General features: G+C 46.4%; 1 long non-coding RNA gene across 7 annotated transcripts in view; it reads left to right on the top strand.

Moving 5' to 3' along the window:
* The window catches only part of LOC136639777 (uncharacterized), a 75,771-nt gene that overhangs the window by 1,854 nt on the left and 47,525 nt on the right, over window positions 1-26,392 (top strand). For 2 of the 7 annotated variants that reach the window (XR_010793722.1, XR_010793727.1), the window contains exons 3-4: window positions 5,518-5,649; window positions 8,486-8,654. This is a non-coding gene — a long non-coding RNA (uncharacterized lncRNA). Of the gene's footprint in view, window positions 1-5,517; window positions 5,650-8,485; window positions 8,655-26,392 lie in introns of those variants that run through there. The other 5 variants (XR_010793726.1, XR_010793724.1, XR_010793725.1 and 2 more) reach the window with 3 other exon arrangements.

The following is a 26,392-nucleotide window of genomic DNA, read 5'->3' as shown; positions in this document are numbered from 1 at the left end:
GGATTTGCCCCGTTTACCCCCCTCCAGGTACACCAGTTAACCAGAGCCTGGTTCAGATGAGTCACCAGCCCTGACAAAGAAGGAAAATCTCCCAGAGCCATTAGGAATCTATAAGCTTCTTGGGGTGCACAGTGCAATTTGACCTCCTGCCTCTGTGAAGATAAGGGAGCATGATATCTGCCTGAGGGCGCAATCCAAACTGTCCTGTGCCCTATGTCCCTTGGGCCGGCCTAGGAGGGTCGCAAACGTGTCGTAAAGCATGTTTGCGGCTCCTTGAGGGGAAGCCAGGCCGGCGCTCCGAGAAGCACCGGCATGCAGAGGCTGACATAATCCTCTGCGCCGGCTTCCCCTCAGCCACTTGTGTCGGCCCGCCTGCGCCGACATAAGCGGAAAAGGTAGGCGTGGGGGTGGGGAGGAGGAGGGAGGGAGGTGTTACTGGGCGGGGCGGGCAGGCGATAGGTGGTCCTGGGGCAGGCGGGCGAGGAGCAGGAGACAGGCTGAGATCTGGCAGTTATGTTGGATCCCAACCTCCGTTCCCAGGAAGAATGGAGCAGCTTCAAACCTCCAGAGGTGGTGCAAATCCGAAGAGACCCAATGTGGCCAGCAGCCCTTACCCAGGGGTAAGTATCCCCTTAGCCGCTGCTGGCCACAATTCTGCGCTGGATACAGTTCAAGCCTTTTGGCTTGCCTGTTCCAGCACAGGTTAAGATTGCACCCTAAGAGAAAGGAGTGATCTTAATCTTCTCCACACCAAGAGCAACCTGCCCAGCAGTAAACACAGGCCCAACGTGTGCAGGTCCAATGCGCGTAGGTCCAATGCATGCATCAGGGCAGTAATCAACCAAGACAGTCCCAACAAATCTGCAAACAAACTCAAGGTACCTCCTCAAAACCCCATTAAAACATATTTAAGAAACAGAGCTGTAGGTAAAAACAGCAAAACAGACAGACCACCCTGCCACGGTCATCAACCAGGAAAAGGAAAAAGGGGATCCCTTGAGGGGACCCTCAAAAGTCCCTCATTCTGTACCGAGCCTAGCCAGATGTCCCCATCCCAAGGGATCAGAAGAAGGCAAGCGCCCTGACCCTTGTAACACCCCAAATGGATGACGCAGAGAGGCAACCCCCTTTGGTGTTACCCCCTTTGGTGGCAAGCCTGCAGGCGGCAACTAGCCTCTATGGGTCAACTGCATTTAAATGCTCCTGTCTCTGGAAGGTGTAAATTCCTCTGTACCACCGCTGCCACATGTTTGTTCTATGTGTGGCAAGGGGTGGAAAATGACTGAACAGAGCTGTACTTCATTCTTGTGTTTTTCATTCATTCAGTGCCCACATCCCTGTAGAACACTAGATCCAAACTGGCAGTCACGTTCTTTTCAACCTAATTATTTCCTCCTCAACAGCACTTCCTCCATGTTCTAGTTGTTGAGTTGCATATGGAATCCAGGAAATTGAAGAGTGGGGTGGACATGGTTCTGAACCCTAATCCTGACATTCCCAGATGAAGCTCCTATCCAAGAATAATTTGAGATTTGGAGAAGTCCATATTTCTTCATCTGCTTCCCCCATCACCATGGTACATTCTATTTAACTCAAAGGCAAAACCTGCTTATGGAAAATGTATTTATTTGAAAGGTTTATATTCCGCCTTTCCTATGCCGAAGCAAATGCTCAGAAGGAAGTCACCCTATCAACTGTTTCTCTTAAGTTTTCTCAAGAGCAGCTTGGTGCAGGACAATACCTAGCCAACACTCATGAGCCTTCAAGAACCCTTGAATGAGTGAAGGAAAAAAAATAAATAGCTGTATTAAATTTTGTCAGAGATATGCAAGGCAGATTAACCATTCTATTTAATTTTTGTAAAAATAAGTTTTAGATTGCTTCCATTCATAATTTCCATAAACATGAATTTTGGAGGTGGGTATAAAATTAGAACCTATTTTTGTCACTGAGAAGAGACAAATAGGTGAATTGATTCCGCTGCTGTGGAATTACTTTTGTCTGTGCTGAGGTGTCTTGTATGAAAGGTGGAAACTGCCTAAAACTTACTGAAAAGCACTTAAAAAACCAGAAAATCACAGGTGACCATGTTGGTCCATTAGAAGAAAAATCCACACTCCAAGGTAGGAGAAGTACTATTTTAAGAGTTACTTTATCAGCCCAATACTTTCCAGGCCAGAGTGTGTTGAGACAGGTTGCAAAATGGCCACTGACCATCAGTGGAGTGCTCCATTAGGAGTGCTGCTGTTACTGGTTCTTGTTTTGTCCACTAGAGCAGGTAAGGCAGCAGTGTGGGGAAGGGTTGGGGGAAGGAATGGGGGGAGGTTGTGGGAGGGAATGGATCTAGCAGTGATGGCACATGTCAGATCCTATCCCTATTTTCACATTCTCCCCACCCCTTTCCTCTCCTCAGACTTGCACCAGCTACAGAGCTGGTACAGATCTGAGGAAACCCATTGCGGAGTGTGAGGCTTATAGGAGGGTAAGGAGAAAAGATTCTCCTTTCCCTTCTGAAACCTCCTGATCTGCTCCCTCCCACTGGATACAGCATGCCCATTTTTGGTGCCCCTTAATTGACCGGGGGGGGGGGATAGGACTGGGTCCTTTGAGTACTACCAACCAAAAACTAACATGGCATCAAATAGCAAGCTTTCAAATCTTACAGAATTTTTTATCAGATTGAATGAAATAGCCCGATGGGGGAAATATATAGTTGAACCCACAAAAATGGGGTTTGAGATCATATATACCTGAATGAACCTCTGAAGAGTGTGAAACAGTTAAAGTATACACAGAGGGCTGCTTAAACAAAAGAATTAAGGAAAAGATGGTTGGAACCCCCACATATCCTGGAAATCTGAAATTCAATTTCAGAATAAATTCCAGTTATGAGTTCCTGATTTATCTGAAGGTTAAAGAGCACAACAGATAGATAGATAGATAGATAGATAGATAGATAGATAGATAGATAGATAGATAGATAGATAGATAGATAGATAGATAGATAGATAGATAGATAGTGTGCTTTTTTGTTTCCTTAGATTTCTTCTATGAGCAGTTAAAAAGGCGCAGATGATCCATCCCATCATACCTATATAGCACTTGTGTTGTGTTGTGCTTTGTTTATTGCAGTGATGATGCAGCATCTTCCTCACCCTAAATGTGGAACCACTCTGGGATGATTAACAATGAGAAGGAACTGCCTCGTTTCTCCATATCATGGAGTCAATTCTATTAATCGTGAATGAGCTATCTGCAAAAACTGCATTTCATCCTCAGTCTCTCTCTCTAAAAAAAATCTTGCACTATAGCACTTGCCACAAAAGAAGCAATGTTGGAACCTGACCTTTCAGCCAAATGCATTCCACCCCTGCCAGCCTTAGCCCTACCATCTAATTAGACTGATGGCTTCTATCATTTGCAAGCTCTTCTTGGAAAGAATTTAAAGCTTCCAGGCTAGCTGAGCTTGTGATTAAGTAAAATAAAAATTGTTCCTTTTCATTTCTCAGGCAACCTTAATGTTAACTACCTTGAATGACTTTTAAACTATCTGGGCTATAATTTGCAAGGCCACATTACCATCATCTTCCATTCTGGAAGAAAATCACATAGAATATGGCAGGCCTTTAATGAGGAAGAGGGGAAACATGAATTGTGATTTAAATAGCTTACTCACAGCCCAATCCTGAGCTGCCTGGGGCGCCCAGCCTCAGCAGCACCAAGAACAGCTGCCGCCGGATCCTGCGCACCTCGGGCTACCGCAGGCAGCACCTCAGGAGAAGGGGACATTCGTCCACTTCTCCTGGGTAAGGGAAGCAGCCCCACAAAATGTCGGTGGTAAAGTAAAGCTGTTTGTGTAAGGCACCAAGCCCTCCACGAACGGATAGGATAGCAGAGCTCCCCCGGACCCGCCTCCTGCCTCCCCACTCCCTCTGCCCAGCACGCCTCCCGCCCATCCTCTCCCTACCCCCTGCCTCCCATCCGTTCTCTCTCCACCCTTCCCATACCTCCCCCTCCCCAGAACACCTCCTCCCTGCCCCTGCTTACCATGCCATGGCTCAGCGGTCCGTGAGACTGCAGAGCAGTGGAGGCTGGGTGCCCACGCAACACTAGCCCGGCGCTAGCCCAGCACCAGCCAGCATTGGGCTAACATGGGTGGTAGCCCGGCGATGAGGCTCGCAAATGTGCCAACAGTGCACGGCAGCACAAAGCCGTGGCTCCAAGCCCAGGATTGGGCTCTCAGTCATCGTTCCCCATCTAGGGGGTGACATAGGGTCCAATCCTATCAGGGTCTTATGCTGGTGGATCTCGTGATCTGTGTTCATAAGGCCTGGGCCACTGACGCAGCAAGTGCTCTGCTATTCTGTGGACCACTGCCGCCAGCACAAAGTCCTGGAGGCTGTGCGGGTGCCAGTGACGTATAGAAGCACTGCTATCATTGGTAAGTCAGCAGCAGCAAGATTAGAGGAGGCAAGGGGCAGGAGGGGGAAGCATCTTGGTGGCAGCTGTGTATGTCTCATACTACCCCTACTTCAGTTGTTCTCAAACTGCAGCGTTGCGATGCCCCACCCAGAGAGCCCTGGCCTCTGCCCCCTTAAGGGTCAGGGAGGGGGAGGCAGCAATGTGGTTGCCAGAATTGCATCGCCGTTGAGGAGCGCAGAGGCTTGCCTGAACTCACCACAGCCTGCAGCAGCCTCCGGAGGGCTCCCCAATAGGCAGAGACAGTGCAGATAATGATCACGACCCACTTCCAGTTTATGATCGCGAAAATGGAAATGGGTCGCAATTGTTATTTTGACTGTCTCTGCATGCGGAGGCTGATGCCGGGCTCCCTGCACCCTCGGGAGCTGCTGCAGGCTCCAGTGAGTCCCGGAAAAAGCCCCTGCACCCATCAACAGTGATGCAATTCTGGCAATGGTGTCACTGCCTCCCCCTCCCCTGCAAGAACTTACAGCAGGGCTCAAACTGCCTGTGAGTTTGAGAACTGCTGCCCTACTTCCTCACCTGAACCTGCCTCCTGAAACTCCTCAAACATACACCAGCTAAAGAGCCACTTGGCATACAGCGGCAGTGGTGTAGCTACTGAGGGGCAGGGGGCGGTCCATCCTAGGTACCAGTCTTGGGGGGTGGGTGACACCACAAGTGACCAAAATCATGGTGGCTGGGAATAATACCATCATGCTATATACCATTGGAAGTGCAATTTACAGCAGAATGCAATGAAAAGGAGTGAAATATCTCTGTTCTATCAAAATTTATGGCAGAAAAACCAGAAAACAGAAAATGCATAGAGCCCTATGGAAAGTGAAATGAGGCAAACTTGCCTTGGTCCATCGGAAAGGGCAGGTTGAGAGGAATCCAATGACACCAGAATGGTCCCAACTCAATGAACGTAACTCCAAAAAACACCTGAGAAGGACGTTCCTCCCTCCAAGCTGACAAATGTATTGAGCCGTATGGAAAGTGAAACTAAATGTTTACTCATGAGTAAGCAAACGTGTGTTGGTTTGTGGTTAGGACAGGCAAAGGGGAATGTGAGGACACCAGAATGATCCTGATCTGATGAACATGGAGCTCAGCAACTACTCTGCAAGGCAGCACCCCCCCCCCCCCCATAAAAAGAATAAAACAGAGGCTTCAGCTGGTAAGGTGAATCTTTTTTTCTATTTTAGACTTGTTGAGGTAGGTGGGTCCTGACAGTGAGCTGCTTGAAATATAAGAACTTAAATTGAACTGGGTACTGGGTAGGGCTGAAAATCTCACAGAATTTTTCTTTTTTGGGGGGGGGGAAATGTTATTGCAGACAGGCTACAGAGAAAATTCACTTGGTGGAATAGGGCTGGCTTCCCCTTATTTAATTATCTGTTGCTTGATGATGTCACTTCCAGCCATGACATCACTTGAAAAATTAATTATGTCATACGGGGTGACAAAAATTTATGGGCCCCAGGTGTCAAATGATCTAGCTATGACACTGTACAGAGGAATAAGTAAAAATGTTCTTTACTTATCTCTCCTGGGTTGTCTGGTCTCCTGCTGGCCCTTAGCAAGCATCATGTGCTCCATCAGAGGTGCTGCACGCTCTGGGTCAGCAGGAGACAAGACTGAGCTGTCAAAGGAACAAGGAGGGGAAAAAACGGGAGTGGATATGCTTACGAATGTTATTGATGTTAGAACCAATATACTCTTGGCAAAGTTGGTCATAAATTTTTTATTAAATCTTAATGGTGTTCACATTTGTTACCCTTATCTGAACCACCCTGGCCTTTGATCACTAACAATGCAGGTTAAATGCACACCACTGCCGCACACGCTTCAACCTGATATATTGCCCCAATGATGGGATCATTCTAGAATAATGATCTGCCAAGGGGCAAAAGGGCGAGCTTCCTTGCTGTTTGCATTGTAACATTTTATTATGAAATGTCATGTTACCCAAAGTAAATAATGGCACATTTGTTGGTCAACTCAAATTTGACTGCCGGGCAACCTGCATACAGCACAGCTGTTCATTTCCTGTCCTCATAAATTTTTATACCATTACTAGGAAAGAGAGGCATAACTTGTTTCAACTACTGATATGTGTCCTTTAGTTTTAAATCCCTGGATATAAGACCTTCTAATGGATCTAACCTGAGCCCATATGTGGTTATATCAGAGACTGGTTTTAATAAGCCAATTAGCAAGGCACTTCTAATACAGACAGAGAAGACAGCAGGCATTCTGTTAGCCCACAACCTTTGGATGCTGTGTACTATTTTATTGAGGGGTGTGGTGATTGGAACTTCAACAACGTCTTTAGCAACAACATTTTTTTTCATCAATATCAGTGAAATGATATCAGTGGAACATCCAATCAACTGAGCAGACCTCAATACCGTACTAGTAGAACTTCTGCCCTCCTGGGACAGTTATGGTACACACCACCTCTTCCTAAGATTGGCTGCCACAGATGCTGATCTTTCACATGAATTGCAATTCTCAGCAACTTCTCCAGGTTCAATTTCCTTTATAAAATGGAGCAATTTGTAATAACTTGCCTCATTTACAAATGCACAAGTTATGTAGGAATTTTGAAAGCATAAAAGTAAGCACATGGGAAAAGAGTACTATTATTTAGGGTCTACTCCATGGTAGACTACTATTTATATTCTTTTAACAATGATAGTCAATGGGACTTATTCCTGGGTAAACGTGGGTAGGATTGCAGCCTAGGTTTGTTAAAAATGTTCCTGCTTGATGATGTTAATTCCAGTGCGTCCTGACAGATTCTCAATCTAAAAAGTGGGTCCCTGTGCTAAATGTGTGAGAACCACTGATCAAGTTCATTACTGTGTACCTAGCTGACCCTAAGCAGTTAAGCCCTAGGTCTTTAAGCAGAGATCATTTTCTACCCTGGCTGCCAATGTTCTCCTAGTCAGATGTGATACTATCCAAGATTTTTTCCAAGTAGAGATGTCAAGGATTGAACTTGGGACTTTCTGCTTGCACGTTATGACTCCTCCAAATAAACAAACATGTTTATTTGTATCACATTCATATTTCATTCCAAAAAAATATTTTCTTAAAGGATATTAGCATAATTTTTTTTTAAATCAGATTCAAAGCACAGTTTGATTTTCAAATCAACAAATCAAAGTTCATCCATACTGTTCGCTAATAGTATTTGATCAAGTATACGTAAGGATTAGAGGAAAAGGCAGAAGCAAAGCAAAGCAGGGTTCTAATTCCTTTCCTTCTCTTTCCACCCAAATGTCGCTCTGCCTCCCATGCATATGTGGGGAGCACCCCATGCCAGCTTCCATCCCAAATGGTTTGTGCCAGGTGAGGGGATAGCTGGGCAGCAGTTAGCCAGGGAGGACTGATATTCCGGGGAATATTCCTTAAGGACTTGATAGGCAGTGCTGTGGCCTCCCCTTCTTGCCTTAAAGAAGCCTCATCTGCCCTCTCTCCAAGCCACAGCAGCTCCACGCAGCCTTCCCCCTTGCAATTCCCAAATGGCTTGTTTTTATGTGCTTGATCTCCTCTCCCAGCCACCTCTCCCAGCCACTTCAGGACACAGTTTTTGCCACCATGGAGGATCATGCATAGAAAAACAAGCCATTTGGAGATTGCAAGGGGGAAGGCTGAGAGGAACCACCTTAAGGTGGCTTGGGGAGGGGGCAGGTGAGGCTTTCTTGTGGTGCTGCGTTTGGTGGCACACTTGGCACTATCCACCCCTTCCCACTGAAGCAGTCAGCTCCTCTTTGGAGCTTGGCATTGAGCCTGGGGCTACAGGAAAAACTGCAGGGTGAGACTATCTCGAGTTGCTTGAACAGCAGCACTCATAGGGCTAGAGAGTGAGCTGTGCTTTGTGGCTGACCTCATCTGTGGGGACTCTTGCATTTCAGCTGCAAATATCCAGAGCACTGGCATATGGGATACACAATTACACCATATTTAAGTCTAAAATAATTAATAATCTGTCCCATTTACTCTTTTGTAGGGGGAAAAAAACCAAATCATTCACAGTGTCTTCAGGTGACCATGATGCTTGGAAATTTCACAGCTTTGTTCTCCCTTGTTGCTCTCTCCCATTCAGTGCACAGCCAAATGGATTCTGTAAATTATAGCATTCCTTGTGACCATAAAAGGGTTAGTGGTCTTGTGCTATTCTGCCCTACAGATTAAAATAATGCTGGTAAAACATTTTTTCTTTCTTTAATTGGGGTCTGCCATATGCAATCAAAACAGCAAGAGAGTCTGCAGCAGGACATAGTCACTCTCTAAAGAGCAGAGGGTGACAATTTCACACACGGACAACAAACGAAAACACTTCCTGGAAACAGCCCCAGTCAGCTCTAACATCAGCAGTACTGAACAGGAATTCTTGTTTCAACAGATACAACATAATACTACAATAATTTCAAAAACGTTGCTCCATTACTGACGTGGAGAGTTTATGACATTACTGCTTTAATAAACAAGAAGTGAAAAATGTTCCATTTCCCCACAGAAATAATGCAGGCAGGAGTGCCTTTTAAAAGGAAGGAGAAATGAAGTGAAGAATTTAAATTCGGAGCATTTTCTAGCAAACTTTTCACAGGTCCATTGTCTGACACATATACCCTCTCCAGCTGTCCTTGCCCCGTAGTCTCTTTCACTTGCTTATTTTTATTAATCCATTGTAGCAATGCCTCTGCAAATCTTTCAAAGGTTAACATGCTTGTCCAGAAAGCACAGGAACCAACTCTTGCTACAACCTATGAATTTTAATGATCTAACATTACAACAAGTGTGCTATTTTTATACCTGTTCACAGTCTGCAATCACCAATATCTCAGTAACTATATAAAATGTGACAGAAGCTCAGGGAAGAAACAATAACAGGGCTGCACCACAGCTGGCCTGGCATTAATAACAGTAGGCTAGTAAAACTAGTAATACAGTAAAACTGAAAAGAGAACATAACATAAGAACATAAGAACAGCCCCACTGGATCAGCCCATAGGCCCATCTAGTCCAGCTTCCTGTATCTCACAGCGGCCCACCAAATTCCCCAGGGAGCACACCAGATAACAAGAGACATCCTGGTGCCCTCCCTTGCATCTGGCATTCTGACATAACCCATTTCTAAAATCAGGAGGTTGCACATACACATCATGGCTTGTACCCCATAATGGATTTTTCCTCCAGAAACTTGTCCAATCCCCTTTTAAAGGCGTCTAGGCTAGATGCCAGCACCACATCCTGTGGCAAGGAGTTCCACAGACCGACCACACGCTGAGTAAAGAAATATTTTCTTTTGTCTGTCCTAACCTGCCCAACACTCAATTTTAGTGGATGTCCCCTGGTTCTGGTGTTATGTGAGAGTGTAAAGAGCATCTCTCTATCCACTCTGTCCATCCCCTGCATAATTTTGTATGTCTCAATCATGTCCCCCCTCAGACATCTCTTTTCTAGGCTGAAGAGGCCCAAACGCCATAGCCTTTCCTCATAAGGAAGGTGCCCCAGCCCCGTAATCAACTTAGTTGCTCTCTTTTGCACCTTTTCCATTTCCACTATGTCTTTTTTGAGATGCGGCGACCAGAACTGGACACAATACTCCAGGTGTGGCCTTACCATAGATTTGTACAACGGCATTATAATACTAGCCGTTTTGTTCTCAATACCCTTCCTAATGATCCCAAGCATGGAATTGGCCTTCTTCACTGCCGCCGCACATTGGGTCGACACTTTCATCGACCTGTCCACTACCACCCCAAGATCTCTCTCCTGATCTGTCACAGACAGCTCAGAACCCATCAGCCTATAGCTAAAGTTTTGATTTTTTCCCCCAATGTGCATGACTTTACACTTACTGACATTGAAGCGCATCTGCCATTTTGCTGCCCATTCTGCCAGTCTGGAGAGATCCTTCTGGAGCTCCTCACAATCACTTCTGGTCTTCACCACTCGGAAAAGTTTGGTGTCGTCTGCAAACTTAGCCACTTCACTGCTCAACCCTGTCTCCAGGTCATTTATGAAGAGGTTGAAAAGCACCGGTCCCAGGACAGATCCTTGGGGCACACCGTTTTTCACCTCTCTCCATTGTGAAAATTGCCCATTGACACCCACTCTCTGCTTCCTGGCCTCCAACCAGTTCTCAATCCACGAGAGGACCTGTCCTCTAATTCCTTGACTGTGTTTTCAGTAGCCTTTGGTGAGGGACCGTGTCAAACGCCTTCTGAAAGTCCAGATATATAATGTCCACGGGTTCTCCCGCATCCACATGCCTGTTGACCTTTTCAAAGAATTCTATAAGGTTCGTGAGGCAAGACTTACCCTTACAGAAGCCATGCTGACTCTCCCTCAGCAAGGCCTGTTCGTCTATGTGTTTTGAGATCCTATCTTTGATGAGGCATTCCACCATCTTACCCGGTATGGATGTTAGGCTGACCGGCCTATAGTTTCCCGGGTCCCCCCTCTTTCCCTTTTTAAAAATAGGCGTGACATTTGCTATCCTCCAATCTTCTGGCACCATGGCCGTTTTGAGGGACAAGTTGCATACCTTAGTCAAGAGGTCTGCAACTTCATTCTTCAATTCCTTAATAACTCTTGGGTGGATGCCATCAGGGCCCGGAGACTTATTGATCTTTAATTTATCAATGATGTCTGAAACATCTTCTCTTTTAACCTCTATCTGACTTAACTCCTCGGTCAGGTGGGGCCGTTCGGGCAGCGGTATCTGCCCAAGGTCTTCTGCCGTGAAGACAGATGCAAAGAACTCATTTAATTTCTCTGCCATCTCTAAGTCTCCTTTTATCTCCCCTTTCCCTCCCTCACCATCCAGAGGGCCAACCGCTTCTCTGGCGGGTTTCCTGCTTCTAACATATTTGAAGAAGCTTTTATTATTCCCCTTAATGTTGCCGGCCATGCGTTCCTCATAGTCTCGCTTGGCCTCCAGTATCACCTTCTTACATTTCTTTTGCCACAGTTTATGTTCCTATTTATTCTCCTCATTAGGGCAAGACTTCCATTTACGGAAGGAAGCTTCCTTGCCCTTCACAGCCTCTCTAACTTGGCTGGTTAGCCATGCAGGCACCCTCCTGGATTTAGTGGAACCCTTCTTTCTTTGCGGTATACACCTCTGCTGGGCCTCTATTACTGTTGTTTTAAGCAGCCTCCATGCACTCTGGAGAGATTGGACTCTTTTTACCCTCCCTTTCAACCTCCTTCTAACCAGCCTCCTCATTTGAGGGAAGTCCGCCTGTTGGAAGTCAAGGGTTTTTGTTAGAGGTAGAAATGCCATAGGAAAAGAGATAGGCCATAGGAAAAGAGATAGGTAAAATTCCACAGAAGGGCAAGTATGCATTGTCCTTTAGTCATTGTCCTTTAGGAGGTGATAAGAGCCCCATTAGGCAAATCCAAGCACCCCATTCAGGAGCCTACAGAGTAGATTAGGCCCATCAGCAGCCTTTTTTCCTCCTAATCTTTTGTAATCTCACCTGGGAAGACCAGCCCCCTTTCAATCAGCAAGGAGGGAGGGAGCAAGCTAGGGGTATAAAGCTAGTGCCTGCCACCATGTGAGCCTCTCTGCAGAAGCGTGCGTGACCTCTGGGAAACCCAGTGCCTCGGGAACAAAGTGCCAGGCAAGGCACCGCGAGTTTAGCCTCAGTGCGAGTTCAGCAGCAGGGCGAGGAGGCCAGGGCTCTGTCCTTCTGTCCTTCTCTTCCCTTGAGAAGAGGGAAGCAAACCAGTGAAGGGTTTTTAAGTACCCCTAAACAAACAAAAAAACTATGCAGTCAGACAGCCAGCAGTTGGGTGGGGGCTATCCAGTGTTTTGCATCGAGTGCAACATGTATGACTATATGCCTCTGGGGCATAAGTCATGGGTGTGTCCTCGGTGCAAGGAGCTCCAGGGACTCAGGGAATGCGCCTGCTCCCTTGAAGCCTTGGTGGCCGACCCGGAGAAGCAGAGGCAGGCAGAGAAGGACCATGGGGAGACTTCCGGAGATGATCAGGCTTCATCCCAACCTCAGGCGTGCAGCTCCTCAGCTGCCCGGGTGGGAAGTCTCGGGGCTGGAGGACGTCATCCTGGAGAGGAGGGAAACAATCCCCTGGGGGGAACCCTTCTCCAGGGGACGGGCCCGTATCCAAACGCACTCAGGATACTCCTTGGAGGGAGGGGGGTCGGGGGCTTCTTGGAGTGAGGGATTTATATGTGAGGGATTTATATGTGAGAAACATAGAGAGGGGGTTTGCAACGGATGTGAGGACCGCATGGCGACTTGCCTGCCTGGTGCGAAGGTTGTGGACATCACTTCTCGTCTAGACAGACTGGTAGACAGTGCTGGGGAAGAGGAAGCGGTTGTGGTGCATGTTGGCACCAACAACGTGGGCAAGTGTAGCCGGGAGGTCCTGGAGGCCAAATTTAGGCTATTAGGTAGGAAGCTGAAAGCCAGGGACTCAAAGGTAGCGTTCTCGGAAGTGCTACCTGTTCCACGCGCAGGGCCAGCTAGGCAGCCGGAGATCAGGGGTCTCAATGTGTGGATGAGACAGTGGTGTAGGGAGGAGGGGTTTAGATTTGTTAGGCACTGGGGAACATTTTGGGACAAGCCGGGCCTGTACAAGAGGGACTGGCTTCACTTGAACCAGAATGGAACCGGACTGCTGGCGCATAACATTAAAAAGGTGGCAGAGCAGCTTTTAAACTGATCCCTGGGGGAAAGCCGACAGGAGCCGAGGGGCATCCGGTTCGGGACTCCTCATCCCTATGGGACGAGGATGGGGAAGTTAGAGAACAACAAGGTAAAGGCAGAGTAGGAGAAGAAATTGGGAACAGTAGCATGATGGGATGTGATAGACCGTTTGGCACAGTGAGAGGATGCGGGGACAAAGGAGCAAATAAGCAGCCCATCCTGGGGCATTCCGTGTACAAATGCTTTTATGCAAATGCCCGAAGTCTCCGAGCAAAGATGGAAGAACTGGAATGTCTGGTGACTAGGGAAAACATTGACATAGTGAGCATAACGGAAACCTGGTGGAATGCGGAGAATCAGTGGGATACCGCAATCCTGGGCTATAAACTCTACAGGAGGGACAGGGAGGGGCGTGTTGGAGGTGGGGTGGCCGTTTATGTTAAGGAAGAGATAGAATCCAGCAAAGTAGAGATTGAAGGCGGGTCTGATTCCACCATAGAATTTCTGTGGGTTAAATTACCAGGCCTGTGGAGCGATGTAATACTGGGGGCATACTATCGTCCTCCAGACCAGAAATCAGAAGGGGACCTTGAAATGAGGAAACAGATCAGGGAGGTGACAAGGAGGGACAGGGTTGTAATCATGGGGGACTTCAATTATCCTCATATTGACTGGGTCAATTTTGTTCTGGTCATGAAAAGGAGACCGGATTCCTTGACATGTTAAATGACTGTGCCTTAGAGCAGCTAGTCATGGAGCCCACCAGAGGACAGGTGACTCTGAATTTAATATTGTGCGGTACTCAGGACCTGGCGCATGGCCAAGATGGTGCCCGCGCACGTGGTCCTCTCCTCCAACGCCTTCCTACTGCAGATGGAGGCAGCTCAAGTGGCTGGGCAGTCCCGCTGCTGCTGCGAGCCTGCCTCCGTTGCCCCTGCCCTGCTGGGGGGGGCTGGTCTTTGCGCTCTTTGGGGCGCTAATCCAAAATGGCGCCTGCCACCTCTGTGGTGCTCCAGAAGAAGGGAGGAGGAAGGATGAAGCTCCGCACCCCCGCAGTGGCTGGGGGAAAGTGGCTCCGGAGTCTGACTGCAACCGGAGCATTTGCGGGCAAGCCTGCTACGCCCCTGCCGAGTGCAGGGGGCGAGCGGCTTAAGGTGCGGGAACGCCCCACTGGCTGCGCGGCTGCTGCTGCATGTAGAGGGCTGCCCTGGGGTCAGGTGAGGGCAGCCCTGGAGCCCAGATCATTGGGTGCGTGTGTGTGGGGGGGCCATTAAGCTCCTGCCTCTCGGAAGAGGCGCTGAGCTCAGGCGTGGAAGGGCGCCAAATTTAAAAATAGACATGGCTGCCCTGCTCTAAAGCAGTCAGCCACATGGGAGTCTCCAGGTAGGCAGGAGCCTGCTGGTAAAAGAAAAAAGGTCAAATTCAAAACAAAACAAAAACAGCAGGCAGGGTTGCCTGGCTGAAAAGGCTGGAGAGGAGGGGGGCGGAAATTAGGAGGAAAAGAAAGGAAAGAAAAAATCCTGTCCCTGCTTTCTCCAGTGGGGGGTTCAACAGAGCTGAACCCAACTCTGTCCTGCTTTGTGAAAGGCTAGGCCAGTCTGGAGAAGTCCAAGCAGCCCCTCCCCCTCAGGAAGTTCAAAAAACCCTGGCCTGCCTACCTGGGAGGGAGGAGCTACCCACTTGGACGGACTAAGACGGACATGGAGATCCCACTGGAGAACCCCACTTCCTCCAGAAACAGAAGTGAAAAGTATCAAGCCAAAGTCCTAGAGCAGGGGTGCTCACACTTTTTTGGCTCGAGAGCTACTTTGAAACCCAGCAAGGCCTGGAGATCTACCAGAGTTTTTTTTACAATGTTCGCGCCATCATAACATATAACATTTATGTGTACAATGTATGTTGGTGTACCTTGAGCCCCACTGAGTATAACAGGACTTAATCCTGAGTAGACATGCCTAGGATTAGGCTGTGAGGCTGCAATCCTAGCCACACTTACCTGGGAGTAAGCCCCATTGAGTACAATGGGCCTTACTCCCGGCGTTTCCTCCCAGAGGCACCTGAAGGGGGGGGTTGGCACTCCGCGATCTACTCATTTTGCCTCGCAATCTACCGGTAGATCGCGATCCACCTATTGAGCACCCCTGTCCTAGAGCTAGTAAAAAATGAAGACCTGGGTTAGGTAACATATGCAAACTATCAAATGACACAAGGTTTTTATGTCTCACTAGCAAAAAATCAATACAGTTTGTTGTATTAATTATTGTTAATGAAAGAAAACTGAAGAGCACTCCTATGCAGTTTGAAAGCTACCAAATTATTTTGCTAAGAAAAATACCCTAACAATAAAGCATGCATTTTCTATACAAACTGTATTGGTTAGTTCGGATGCTCACTCACTGCAAGTTGAAACGTCATCTAATTTCCCACCCTTTTCTCCCACATCCTCCTTTTTGCCTTTGTGTGTGTGTGTGTGTGTGTGTGTGTGTGAGTGAGTGCACTATCCTTACTGTTTCCTTCTTGCCCATTAAGCAATTTCTGCCCAATGTTGCCTATACACAACAGGGACCAAATGTCCCTGACCTGTGGGTCAGGCAAAAATGGGTTACAGCAGACTGGGCAAGCAGAGAGAAGTGCACCTCACCTTTTTATCGTGAACTATTTGTTAGTTTTCATCAGCTACTTCTTCAGCCACATAGGCTGGGCAGAGCATGCTGGGAGCAGAAGAGGATCAGTGATAGGTTGTGGCAGCAGCAGCACTGGAGGAAAAGATGGAATGCCACTGTGTTGATCATCTTGCTCACTTTCAGTGAACTGCTCCATGGGTGGCTGGCAGACTTGGGGCGCTGGACATCCCTCGTCAGTTTGATGTGCCTGATTCAGACCATCTCATGACAGGGCCGGCTGTGCAGGGCCCTGCACTCATTGCAAAGAGGAGTGAATGTGCACTGCTCCTTCCTGCAAGTTCAGTGCACCATTGCCAATCCTGATGGAGTGTAATGGCCAAATCACCCCACTAATCATGCAGTTGACAAAAATGTGTACATTCAACTTTCACATGACCCTGCAGGGGCAGCAACAGCATGCCACATGGCCAAAGATGGCACATTGGGTCAACGATTGTCCAAATTGGCCTTGTAGAAACCAAACATTTAAATGTGAATGCTTTTGCTAATTATAGAATATGCACAGCAACTGTGTAGAAGACTCTTTAAAAAAATCTACTTTTAGTTTTAAGATATTTATATAACAACTTTCAACAAATTCTCAAGGTGATTTACAAGTAAAACATAAAATAAATAGAACACAATATTAAAACACCCCAGATTTTTTTGTTAGCACACTGCAGGTGCCATTCACTATTGGTCCTGACATAATTTTTCTGCATACATTAAGTCTGAGCTTTCAAATACAAAAAACAAACCTCCAAACATGCCAATGAAGGGTAACTAGTACTTTAACAAGCTATCCATATGTTGTTTTTGGGAAGGAAAATTTGTTAAGTACAGTGATGGTGCTGTGTATTATATCTTGTGGAAGAGAGGCGTGCCCCCAAATTCTAATAGCTCAACTATTGATTACAGTACTTAGAATTTACTGGAAAGGCCCTAGGCAAGTGGTATTCAAACTGGGGCATTGCGACACCCCAGTCTGTGGGTCCTGGCCTCTGCCCCCTTAAGGCACTGGGAGCAGGAGGGCAAGTGGAGAAGACAAGATGCGAATTGTACTTATTTCCATCTATGAAATGGCGGAGGATATTAAAAATCAGCCTATTCAGTGCAGAGATTCAAATCACAAAGCTGCTCTGAATAGTCACTGATGAAGCAATTACAGTAGTGCTTTGATTCAACATGAGGGAAATCAGATGGGGCTTGAGTTTAGCAATGCACTTGTTAGTGAAGTTTCTATGATGTCAAAACCTACCACTCTTCATCTTGGCATTATCTCTAACTTGGTAGGATGAGTTTACACCGTGTCACCCAAGTTTCGCTACTTAATGTGAAATGTGTATTTATTTATTTATCTATTCAGGTATTTATATACCGCCTTTCTTTGGTCGTCAGATTTCTCCTCAGACTTTAATCCAAGGTGGTTTACATAGGCAGGCTGTTCTAAACCCCCGTAGGGATTTTTACAATTGACTAGTTCTAGTCTTTCATAGAACTCCTCGTTCCAGCTGGATTCCTTCCTGGTCTGGCCTCTCTCTGGCCCTTCACCTCCCACGCTCCACTTGAGGGCAACTCCTCTCTGCCACCGAGGGTCAGCTCATCAGTATATCAGCGTGTCGTCAGTTCTTGGGTACTTCTGGTTGCTTCGAACTGGCAGCCTCAGATCTTCAGGCATACGAGGCGGCAGCTCTACCAACTGAGCCAGACCTCCTGCCCTGTATGTATAGTTTGAATCTATTTTACCAAACACATACCAGAGTGTCACAGCGCCCCAGCCTGCCTGAACCGCTTTAAGTGGTGTAGGGGGGGGAATGGAGCAATGCGATCCTCAGGATCACACCACTGTCAGGGGGGCAGGGGTTTTCTTTCATTCACCCATCACAGCATCAGGCTCCTGAAGGTATGGGAAGCCTTTCAGAAACCTCTGCAGGGCTCCCGGATGCACAGAGAATGAAAATAGAATGATCGCAACCCACTTCCAGTTTAGCGATTGCACACTGAAAGTGAGTCACAATTGTTATTTTCACATTCTCCGCGCATTGCAGAGCCCTGCGGAGGCTTCTGCTGGAGCCTGCTGCCTGGAAGCATCCGGGATCCTGCTGCTGCAATGGGTAAGTGGAAGAAAGCCCCTGCCCCCCTGACAGCAGCGTGATCCTGGGGATCATGCTGCTCTATTCCCCCTCCCTCACAAGGACTTATCTTGGGAGTTTTACTCCCCAGAACTTTGAGAATCCCTGACATAACAGATTAATGATCAAAAGAAAGGGTGTTGCAAAAAAAGACAAGTTTTCCTTCCTGTTGGTAAAGGTTACAGTATAATGCAACTGACCTGTTATGTGAAATTATTGGTCACCCTACTTTTTATTCCTTGGTCTTGCTACACGCACACTGAACATGGTCCATTGGGCCTAATAGGTACTGCTCAAAGCTGTGGGATGGATTCTTAAGTTGTAAAGCCTGCACTTCACTAACCAGCTGTGACTAAGTCTCTGTAAGTTACAATTTCACAGAAGTTCTGAATCCTCCTGATAGCATAAGAGAGTGAAGGAGAGAGGCTATTTTACTCCATAGAGGGAGGTTTCACGTTGTGGCTGTATCTTTGCCTTTGAGAATATTTACTAGTCCCAGGTCCTCTAGATCTCTGCGCACATATCTGGAGGCCTTTGCCACAGCTGATAACATTTCCAGGAACTAGCTGGAAATGGGTAAAAATACAGGTGAGGAACAGTAAGAGATGAGCATCAGAACAAGCCTGTCCGTAGCCAAAATCAATATGGGGGAGGCTCTGAAGCTCTAATTAGATGCAGCAATGGGAGAATTTGGCAAAAGTATCATTTCCTCTCAGAGGGCAAATGTACTAGTAAAAGTTGTTCAAGTCAAAATTCCACCTCTTGATTCCACCTCTCGTTAATGCTCCACAAAAGACTTCTGAGCTTTTCTTGGCTAAATCAGGGGTTCATCTTCTGAGTATTCTCAAGCACCAACTTGATAACGTGCTTTCCATGAGAAAGTTTGTTTATTTTTAAGTAATATATAGGACAAATTACAAATTCCTAAATATGCATACTCAGCATGTGATACTGCAGTAGATTTCACAGTGTCTCCAGGTGGACTCTGGCAGCCTGCCTGAGCTCTGAAAGAGCCGCTACAAGCAGCAAGAGGAAGCCATGGTGTCCGGAAGTAAGGAAAGACTGCCCGTACAGCAGCTAACAATGATCTCCACTGGGCAGGGCTAAACCAGGTGTGGAAACCCTTTAAAAGAGTTAGGGAGGAAAAACAGGGAATCAGAAGGTGAGCTAGCACTGAGGGCCAGAGAGAAAGAAGGCTGCCAGAAGTAGTCAGAAGGAAAGAGGGGAGAACACCAGACAAGGAAGAAAGGTGGACTGGAAAAGGACTGAGAGGTGGACAGAAGCCTAAGACAGACCAAGGACAAGGGGAAAGAAGCACCTTTTTCTTCAGGCATGGGAAGGGTTGCCCTGAGCTGGAAACAGAGCCAACCTACCCTCCGCAAGCTGATGGAGTGGGAGGGTTTTTCTGGCAATGAGCAAGGCAGACAGGCCAGAGGACCCTCAATTGTGGAAAGCTGACAAAGTTATTTCATTTTAGACATTATTATTGAATTATATTTAATTTTAGACAGGACTTCCATCCTTTTAGGAAGTCCTGATGCAGAGCAAAATTCAACACGTGCAAATTTTTCTGGCAACATAAGTGGAGAAACTTTGGGCAGGGATTATAGCTCAGTGGTAGAGCACATGCTTTGCATGTGTAAGGACCAAGGTTCAATTCCCAGCACCTCTTTTTCAAAATATCTTTAAACTGGAACTTGTGTCCACAAACTGGACATCACTTCTGTGGGGCAGTGTGTGACCCAGATGCAGCATCCAGGGGCTTCTAAGAAGGCACTATGGAGCTACAGGGAGCATCACACTGCAGCCCAGCACATGGATTCATAACATAAAGTTTGAGAAATGCTGGTCTGATTGTTTAATTGAAGATCTGGAATATGGCTATTCTGTATGCCTTCTTTTAAAGTTTAGTCATAAAAAGAGGCAAAATGGACTTGAAAGGTGCATACTTCATGACCCAAGGCAGGAGCTTTTATGCCCCCAAGAACTTGTCTTACCTTTATTACATTCTGCCACAAGTACATACCTGTATATACCTCAACTGGAGTGCCTGTTAAATTAGGAATAGCACCTAGAACACTAGTTCCCAAACTGTTTTGACTGATGGCTCTTGTTTCATCTGATGGCTCCGCTGACCTACTGGGCCATTGGCCGCAGCTCCCCATTATGGCTACAGTCCTGTACATTGTATGGGATGGCAGGTTTTTGTGAGGATTCCACAGCTCCCCTGGCTGATTCCAAAGCTCCCCAGGGAGCCATGGTTCACAGTTAGGAAATACCAACCTAGGGGATCAGGTCAGGCAAATGTTAGGACTCTTCTCTTAGTATCTTCCACTTTCATCACATGGAAGCAATGAGAGAAAAAGATAAAGAACTGAAATCGTTTATTTAATACAGAGGTTTTCTTTTCCTTTTTAAACTTTTGTTTCTGTGGGAGTTCATGCAAGGGTAATTTTAAAAAAGTTACAAACACACTACTAATTAAAACATAGGTAGAAATTAATTATATAGTGAGTCCAATGGTTCCCCTAAAAGCTGATTTTGCAGATAGTATATCAAAAGCAAGTAGGTCATGGTGAGATGAATTGATGTGAAGCACACACACAAAGAAAAAAGAACTTTCAATGAACATTTCTTTTAAGGCTCCATTTCATTACTCAACTGGGGTTCTGTTTCATGTCACAGAACTGCCAATCCAGCAGTACAAAGACTCCAGTACATAAGACCAATTAGTGAGAAGTCAGGAGACTATATGGACATTAATGAACCATAGCATTATTCATAGGATTGTGTATTTGGGATTAAAAGGAGTAGAACAACTAACTCAATTTATTATTTGTGAAACAGCAAAAGACAATTATTGTAAACTCTTTTGACAATAAAAAGTGAACTTAAAAAAACCACACTAGACGCTGTTCCAGAACCACCATTCAGAGCATGATACCATAGTCTTTCGAGACTGAAGGTTACCAACTACTATGTTTCATATGCCCCTTATACACATAGCCTGAAGGTAATTTTATACAATGTTTTAAATAATTTTGTGCATAAAACAGTTTGTGTTTTTATTTCTCTAGGCAAAAACGTTAAAAAAGAGTTGGCACTCAAAAAAGTTATGTATTTTGGAAAACTCCATATTTTGGAATTCTGGATAAGGAATTCTGAATTTGGGGGGTGGGGTGGGGGACTGCATCTTCATAAAGCTGTGCATATATTAAAAATGTGTGAACTAAAACTACATTTCCCATAGGAACTACTACAAATGGTGCGGGGTGGAAAAGTCATTGAACATTTATGTGGATGACTGGTGACTTCTGCTTGTCCAAGATGGTATACGGCAGAGGTTCCCAAACTGAAGCATCAGAATGCCCCAGCCAGGGAAGCCCTGTCTCTGCCCCCTAAAAGTGAGGGGGGTGCGAAGACAGCAATCATGGCAATTGCACGATGGCAATTGCACGCAAGCAGGGGTTAAATGGCTTTTCCCCCCGTACTAAAGCAGTGTCAGCCTGGTCTGGGGATCCTGCAAACCCCTTGGCAGGGCTCCCTGTGCCTCCAGACTTCTGAAAATATTAAAAAACAGGCACTTCTGGTTTCATGACGAAAACATGAAGTGCCCTTTTTATTATTTTCAGAAGTTTGGAGAAGTGGGGAGCCCTGCAGAGAGGTCCGCAGGCTCCCCACCCCCTCCCCAGGAAATCAGCACTACTTCAGGTAAGGGGAATAAACCCTTTTAACCCCTGTCAATCACAGTAATCGTGTTGCTGCCTTTGCCCAGAGAGTTGGGAACTGCTGGTATAAGGAGAGGCTGGAGGAGGGAGGCTACAGGGTGGGAATGGCAGCTCATATTGATTGCTGAGAAAGCAATGAAAACAAAGATGCCGGTAAGGAAACTGAGAAAAAAAGCTTCCTTTCAGAACAGCCCTGTAGACACATTTTCTTTCTCTATTTTTTTTTTTTAATTTCTGGTTTTAGAGAAGACTCTCCACCCCCACAGGAAGCTGCCAGCATCTTTCGGGGTTGGTTACTCGTTAGCAGTTAATTTAGCAAATTTAGTTGCTAATTTATTGCATTTCACAGCTGGCAAATGTCACAAAATGCCTCTGTGTCTTCTGGTATGGCTTTGCAAGGAAATGACTGACCATGTTATTTCAAGAATTGCCTGTGTAAATTATGGTCCAATTCTACCTAGTCCAGGTGATGGTGGTGCTCCTCTTCTGTATCATTTAATCCTGCAGGATGGTGTTGAGTGCTGTTAGCAATCAATGCCAGTTGTAAAAGGTGCTTTGGTAGTGCACTCAGTAGTGCACTGCTGGGACTCTGGCAGGTAAGGTAGTAGGGGGAGGCAGAATGAGGAAGCGGGAATGAGGCAGCAGTGGAAATAAAGGACGGATGGATTGGGACTAGGAAGGGAGTGGGTTCAGCGGCACCAGTGGCTGCTGAATCTTAATCCACTTCCTGGACCTGCGCCAACAACTTCGCTAGCACAAGTCTAGAACAAGCTAGCACTTATGCCAGGTAAGGGAATGATTGTTCCCTTGTCCAGAGGAGAACTTTGCAACTGTCCCCCTATAGCAAGGGTCTCCAAACCCTGGCTTGGGGGCCTGATGCAGCCCGCAGTGAGCCTCTATCTGACCTGCAGCCAGTCTCTGATCCCCTGAGAGCCTCTGGCCCAGCTGACCAAACACAACCAGAGTTGTGCTTGTGGGGTGGGGGAATGGGGATTCATTTAAGTGTGTGCTTTATTTCTTGGGCTGTGTTTGTGTGTAAAGAAGTCCTGGACATTTGACCCCATTCATTTATTCATTCATCTAAGTTCCATCTCTAACGAATTTATTTAAATTTTATATTTAATTTCTTTTTCCAGCCCTCGATACTATGCCAGTTATTTGATGCAGCCCTTTGGCCGAAAAGTTTAGAGACCCCTGCCCTATAGGATGCAGCAGAGGCCATTTGGGGGCTGCTGCATTAGCGGGGGGGGGCAGGAGAACATAATATTGGGCTCTTGAATTCCTAGTTTTAATCTGCAAATCATGCTATTTCAAAAATGTGTAAATCAAGACTGTGCGAATCAAGAGCTGTCTGTATGTATATGTTACCCTTGTCTTAGAGCAGGCGTGCTTAAAACGTCAATCGCGATCGACCGGTCGATCGCGAAGCAAAATCCAGTCGATCGCGCGCTGAGCCTCCCGTCCGCCATGTTGAAAGGGGCGGGAAAGAGCCCCGGAGCTTCCCGATTGGCCTGGCGCCGCTGAGTGTCCCGGATGCGATGGCGGGCCAATCGGGAAGCTCTGCGGCTCTTTCCCACCCCTTTCATTGATATTCCTGCAGCGGACGAGGGAAGGGCGCGCGGTGGTAGAGGCAGCCGCCACGGAGGCTGAAGGGCCTGGGCCCTGTCCTCGGAAGGCGGAGGGGAGACTCCTGTGAGGGGAGGGCTGGAAGGAGGGCCCTGGCCACCCTCCCCTCCCCAGGCATGGACCACGGTGGGGGTGAAGGAGGCGGCAGCGGCAGCAGCAGCAGTCATCCAGGAGGGTCCCGGCCTGGGTGAGTGCGAGCAAGGAGAGAGGCCCAGCTGGCCAGAGCACCGGTGGCACTTACCGCCCCATCCTATGCATGTCTACTCAGAAGTAAGCTCCATTGAGTTCAGTGGGCCTTACTCCCAGGAAAGTGTGGGCAGGGTGGCAGCCTTGGTCTGCTCGGCCCACGAACCTCATTCCCTTCTACCCCTTTTTTCCCCTGGAGTGTCAAGGAGACAAAAGGAAACAGCGCCTCTGAGTGCGTGCAGAATGCCTTTCCTTCTCCGCTGGTTTGAGTGTTGCTAGCAGTCTCTACCCATTAGGGTAGATCTCCGGGCCTTGCTGGGTTTCAAAGTAGCTCTCGAGCCAAAAAAGTGTGAGCACCCCTGTCTTAGAGCAAGCCTTGTAACATCTACCCCTGTATGATGGTTTTGAAAACTGGATTTACTCACACTGTAGATGTCAAAAGAAGTTTTGGTTGTTTGAAACAGGTATATAAGTCTCAAGAGATATACTTTCTGGGAGCAATACTCTCTGTGAAGCCATGCAACAGTTCCCATTCTACTCTGATTTTTGAATTTCTTCTGAGGCGGAAGTTAGCTGCACGAATGGTAGCAAGGAATCCTTGGTTCTAAAAATATAAATTCTTATGGATTTTATGGAAATAACTTCTGGTTTAGGTTTTATTGTTTTATTAGGTTTTGGCTTATCTGTAGTACAATAAACTTAATTAATTGTGATCTACTCATCTTAAACATAAAAACACATTTCAATTCCAATGATATCTCAAATCCTGGATACGATCCAAGGAAAAATTCAAATGTTTAATGAACAGTAATTGCAATTTCTGAGTGATCCAAGCAAATTGGATTGAGAACTAAAATGGAAGAGAACAACTCTTTCCCTTGCAAAGACTCCCATTCAAGACCAAACTGAGAACTACATATCAGGTGTGATGGATGTTAAAAGAAAGGGTGCCATGTCTTTGCTTCCCTGAAAATCCTCTTTTGAGGGCTAAGAAAGAACTGAACACACAAATACACACACCATATACATTCTTCACTCTCTTTCTCTCCCCTAGAGCAACTGGGAAAGTTATTTGTACTTATTTCCAAAATGTCCCTTAGACTTATATTGGAGACAGAGGAACATGAGATCTTCTAGGTCACAGGTGCGTCCTCAATTGAAACAAAGCCTTCAGGGTGACTCCCCATGGAAAACTCTTAGGAGTTTCATGGCTCCAAGAGAGATGATTTTATACAAACAATATGCACATTCTGGCAGAATGTCATATTAACATAATTTTATGCATTTAATTTCTGAGGCTGTTTGCAAAAGAGAACAGAATAAAAACTTTCAAAGGTCAGAATCTGTGAGCTCTAACCTGTTTGAAAAGAGGATCAGAGAAAAGGACAGCTGTCTCGTGTCAGTAGGGTTTGCGAGCACCATGAAATAATGTTCACTAGTTGATGCAGTCGGAAACACTTGCTATGTCATCTTGAACAAGACTCTTTACTACTTTCCCCATAACTCAGAAAAGTATTTCATGTCTGTTACCCTAATGCCCTTTCTTCCTCAATGCCTATCAAACCATGATGTTTCCCAATGAGACAAACCGTGCCCGTCCTGCTCTGTGCTCTAGGCTTATAAATACATTTCACCCATCCTAGCAGTAGTGGTTGCTTATTCCTCATCTGACAGGGAAGCATATCACAATGCAAATACCGTTAGTTGTAAAATAAATTTAAGCTGCCTAGAGAAGTGCAATGACCAAGCTATCTAGTGAGAATTTTTTAGTCCAAGGCTACGACCCTACTTGTACTTAACGTAAGCAGCAGGACGTACCTCTTAGTCAATGCACAGGATTGTGCTATAACTGTGATAAAATGACTAGAAGCAACATGATAGCCACTTAAAAATTTCACTGTATTTCCAAACAATTTAAGGATAGTAATAATACTAAGGTTCAACCATAGCTGGAAGCTGCAGTCAGCAGCTCTTTCATGCGGTCCACTGCCACAACATGGTCTACTGTGTCTATTGAGTTAGTCAGAACTGCATTGGCTTGAAAAAAAAACAAAATAAACAATTGACTGCATGAGTAGGGAGCACTATTGATACTCCTTTCTCATCGTTACTGGTCTACAGGCCACCATGGTCAAGTGATTTATTCAGTATGCATAGATAAATTATATCAGTTGTTTTACCATATATAAAATATATAATATATATATATTATATCAATTGCTGATATATCACTACAATTCAGTGCAGAATCTAAGATGGAAAGCAGTGTTCAGAATACCTAATTCAGTCCTGCCATTCCTATTATTTTTCAAGATATTAGGATGTTACACTAGCAATGTGATGTGACAATGTGATGTCTTCGGATGTTACATTAGCAATGTGAGAGACTCCACTGGGTATGTTCCTCCCACGCTGCTCTGGGAACTTTGGAAATCGAGATCAGATGCGAGGAGCCCATAATATTTCTCCTTCCCACATCACCATTGCCTCATTCAGGTACTACAGCAATGCCTGTGTAGGTCAGAGCCATATTGACCTACAATATTGACCTACAAGCTCTGTGAAGCCAGAGCTTCACTGATGTGGTCTAGATCTTCTGATGTTACTGAAGCATCTATACTTCAATAGATGCCATTTTGATAAAAGACCTGGAGAGTTAGAGCCCAATCCTGAGCTCAGCATCCCGGCTTACTGCTGGTGCGCATTGTCACAAACGTGCCGTAAGGCACGTTTGTGAGCCCTAACGTCAGTTGAGTGCCCATGCTGGCCCAGCGCTGGCCGGAGCTGGGCTAGTGCCGGGTGGGTGCCCGGCCTCCGCTGCTTGGCAGTTGCACGGACCGCAGAGCAGCAGAGAGGAAAGTGGGGGTGGGGGAGGCAGGGAGGAGGCGTTCCAGTGA

This window comes from Tiliqua scincoides, chromosome 2, assembly GCF_035046505.1.
Source record: "Tiliqua scincoides isolate rTilSci1 chromosome 2, rTilSci1.hap2, whole genome shotgun sequence".
NCBI lineage: Eukaryota > Metazoa > Chordata > Lepidosauria > Squamata > Scincidae > Tiliqua > Tiliqua scincoides.
Note: the sequence above shows the minus strand (reverse complement) of the source record. Positions and strands in the feature narration are given on the sequence as shown.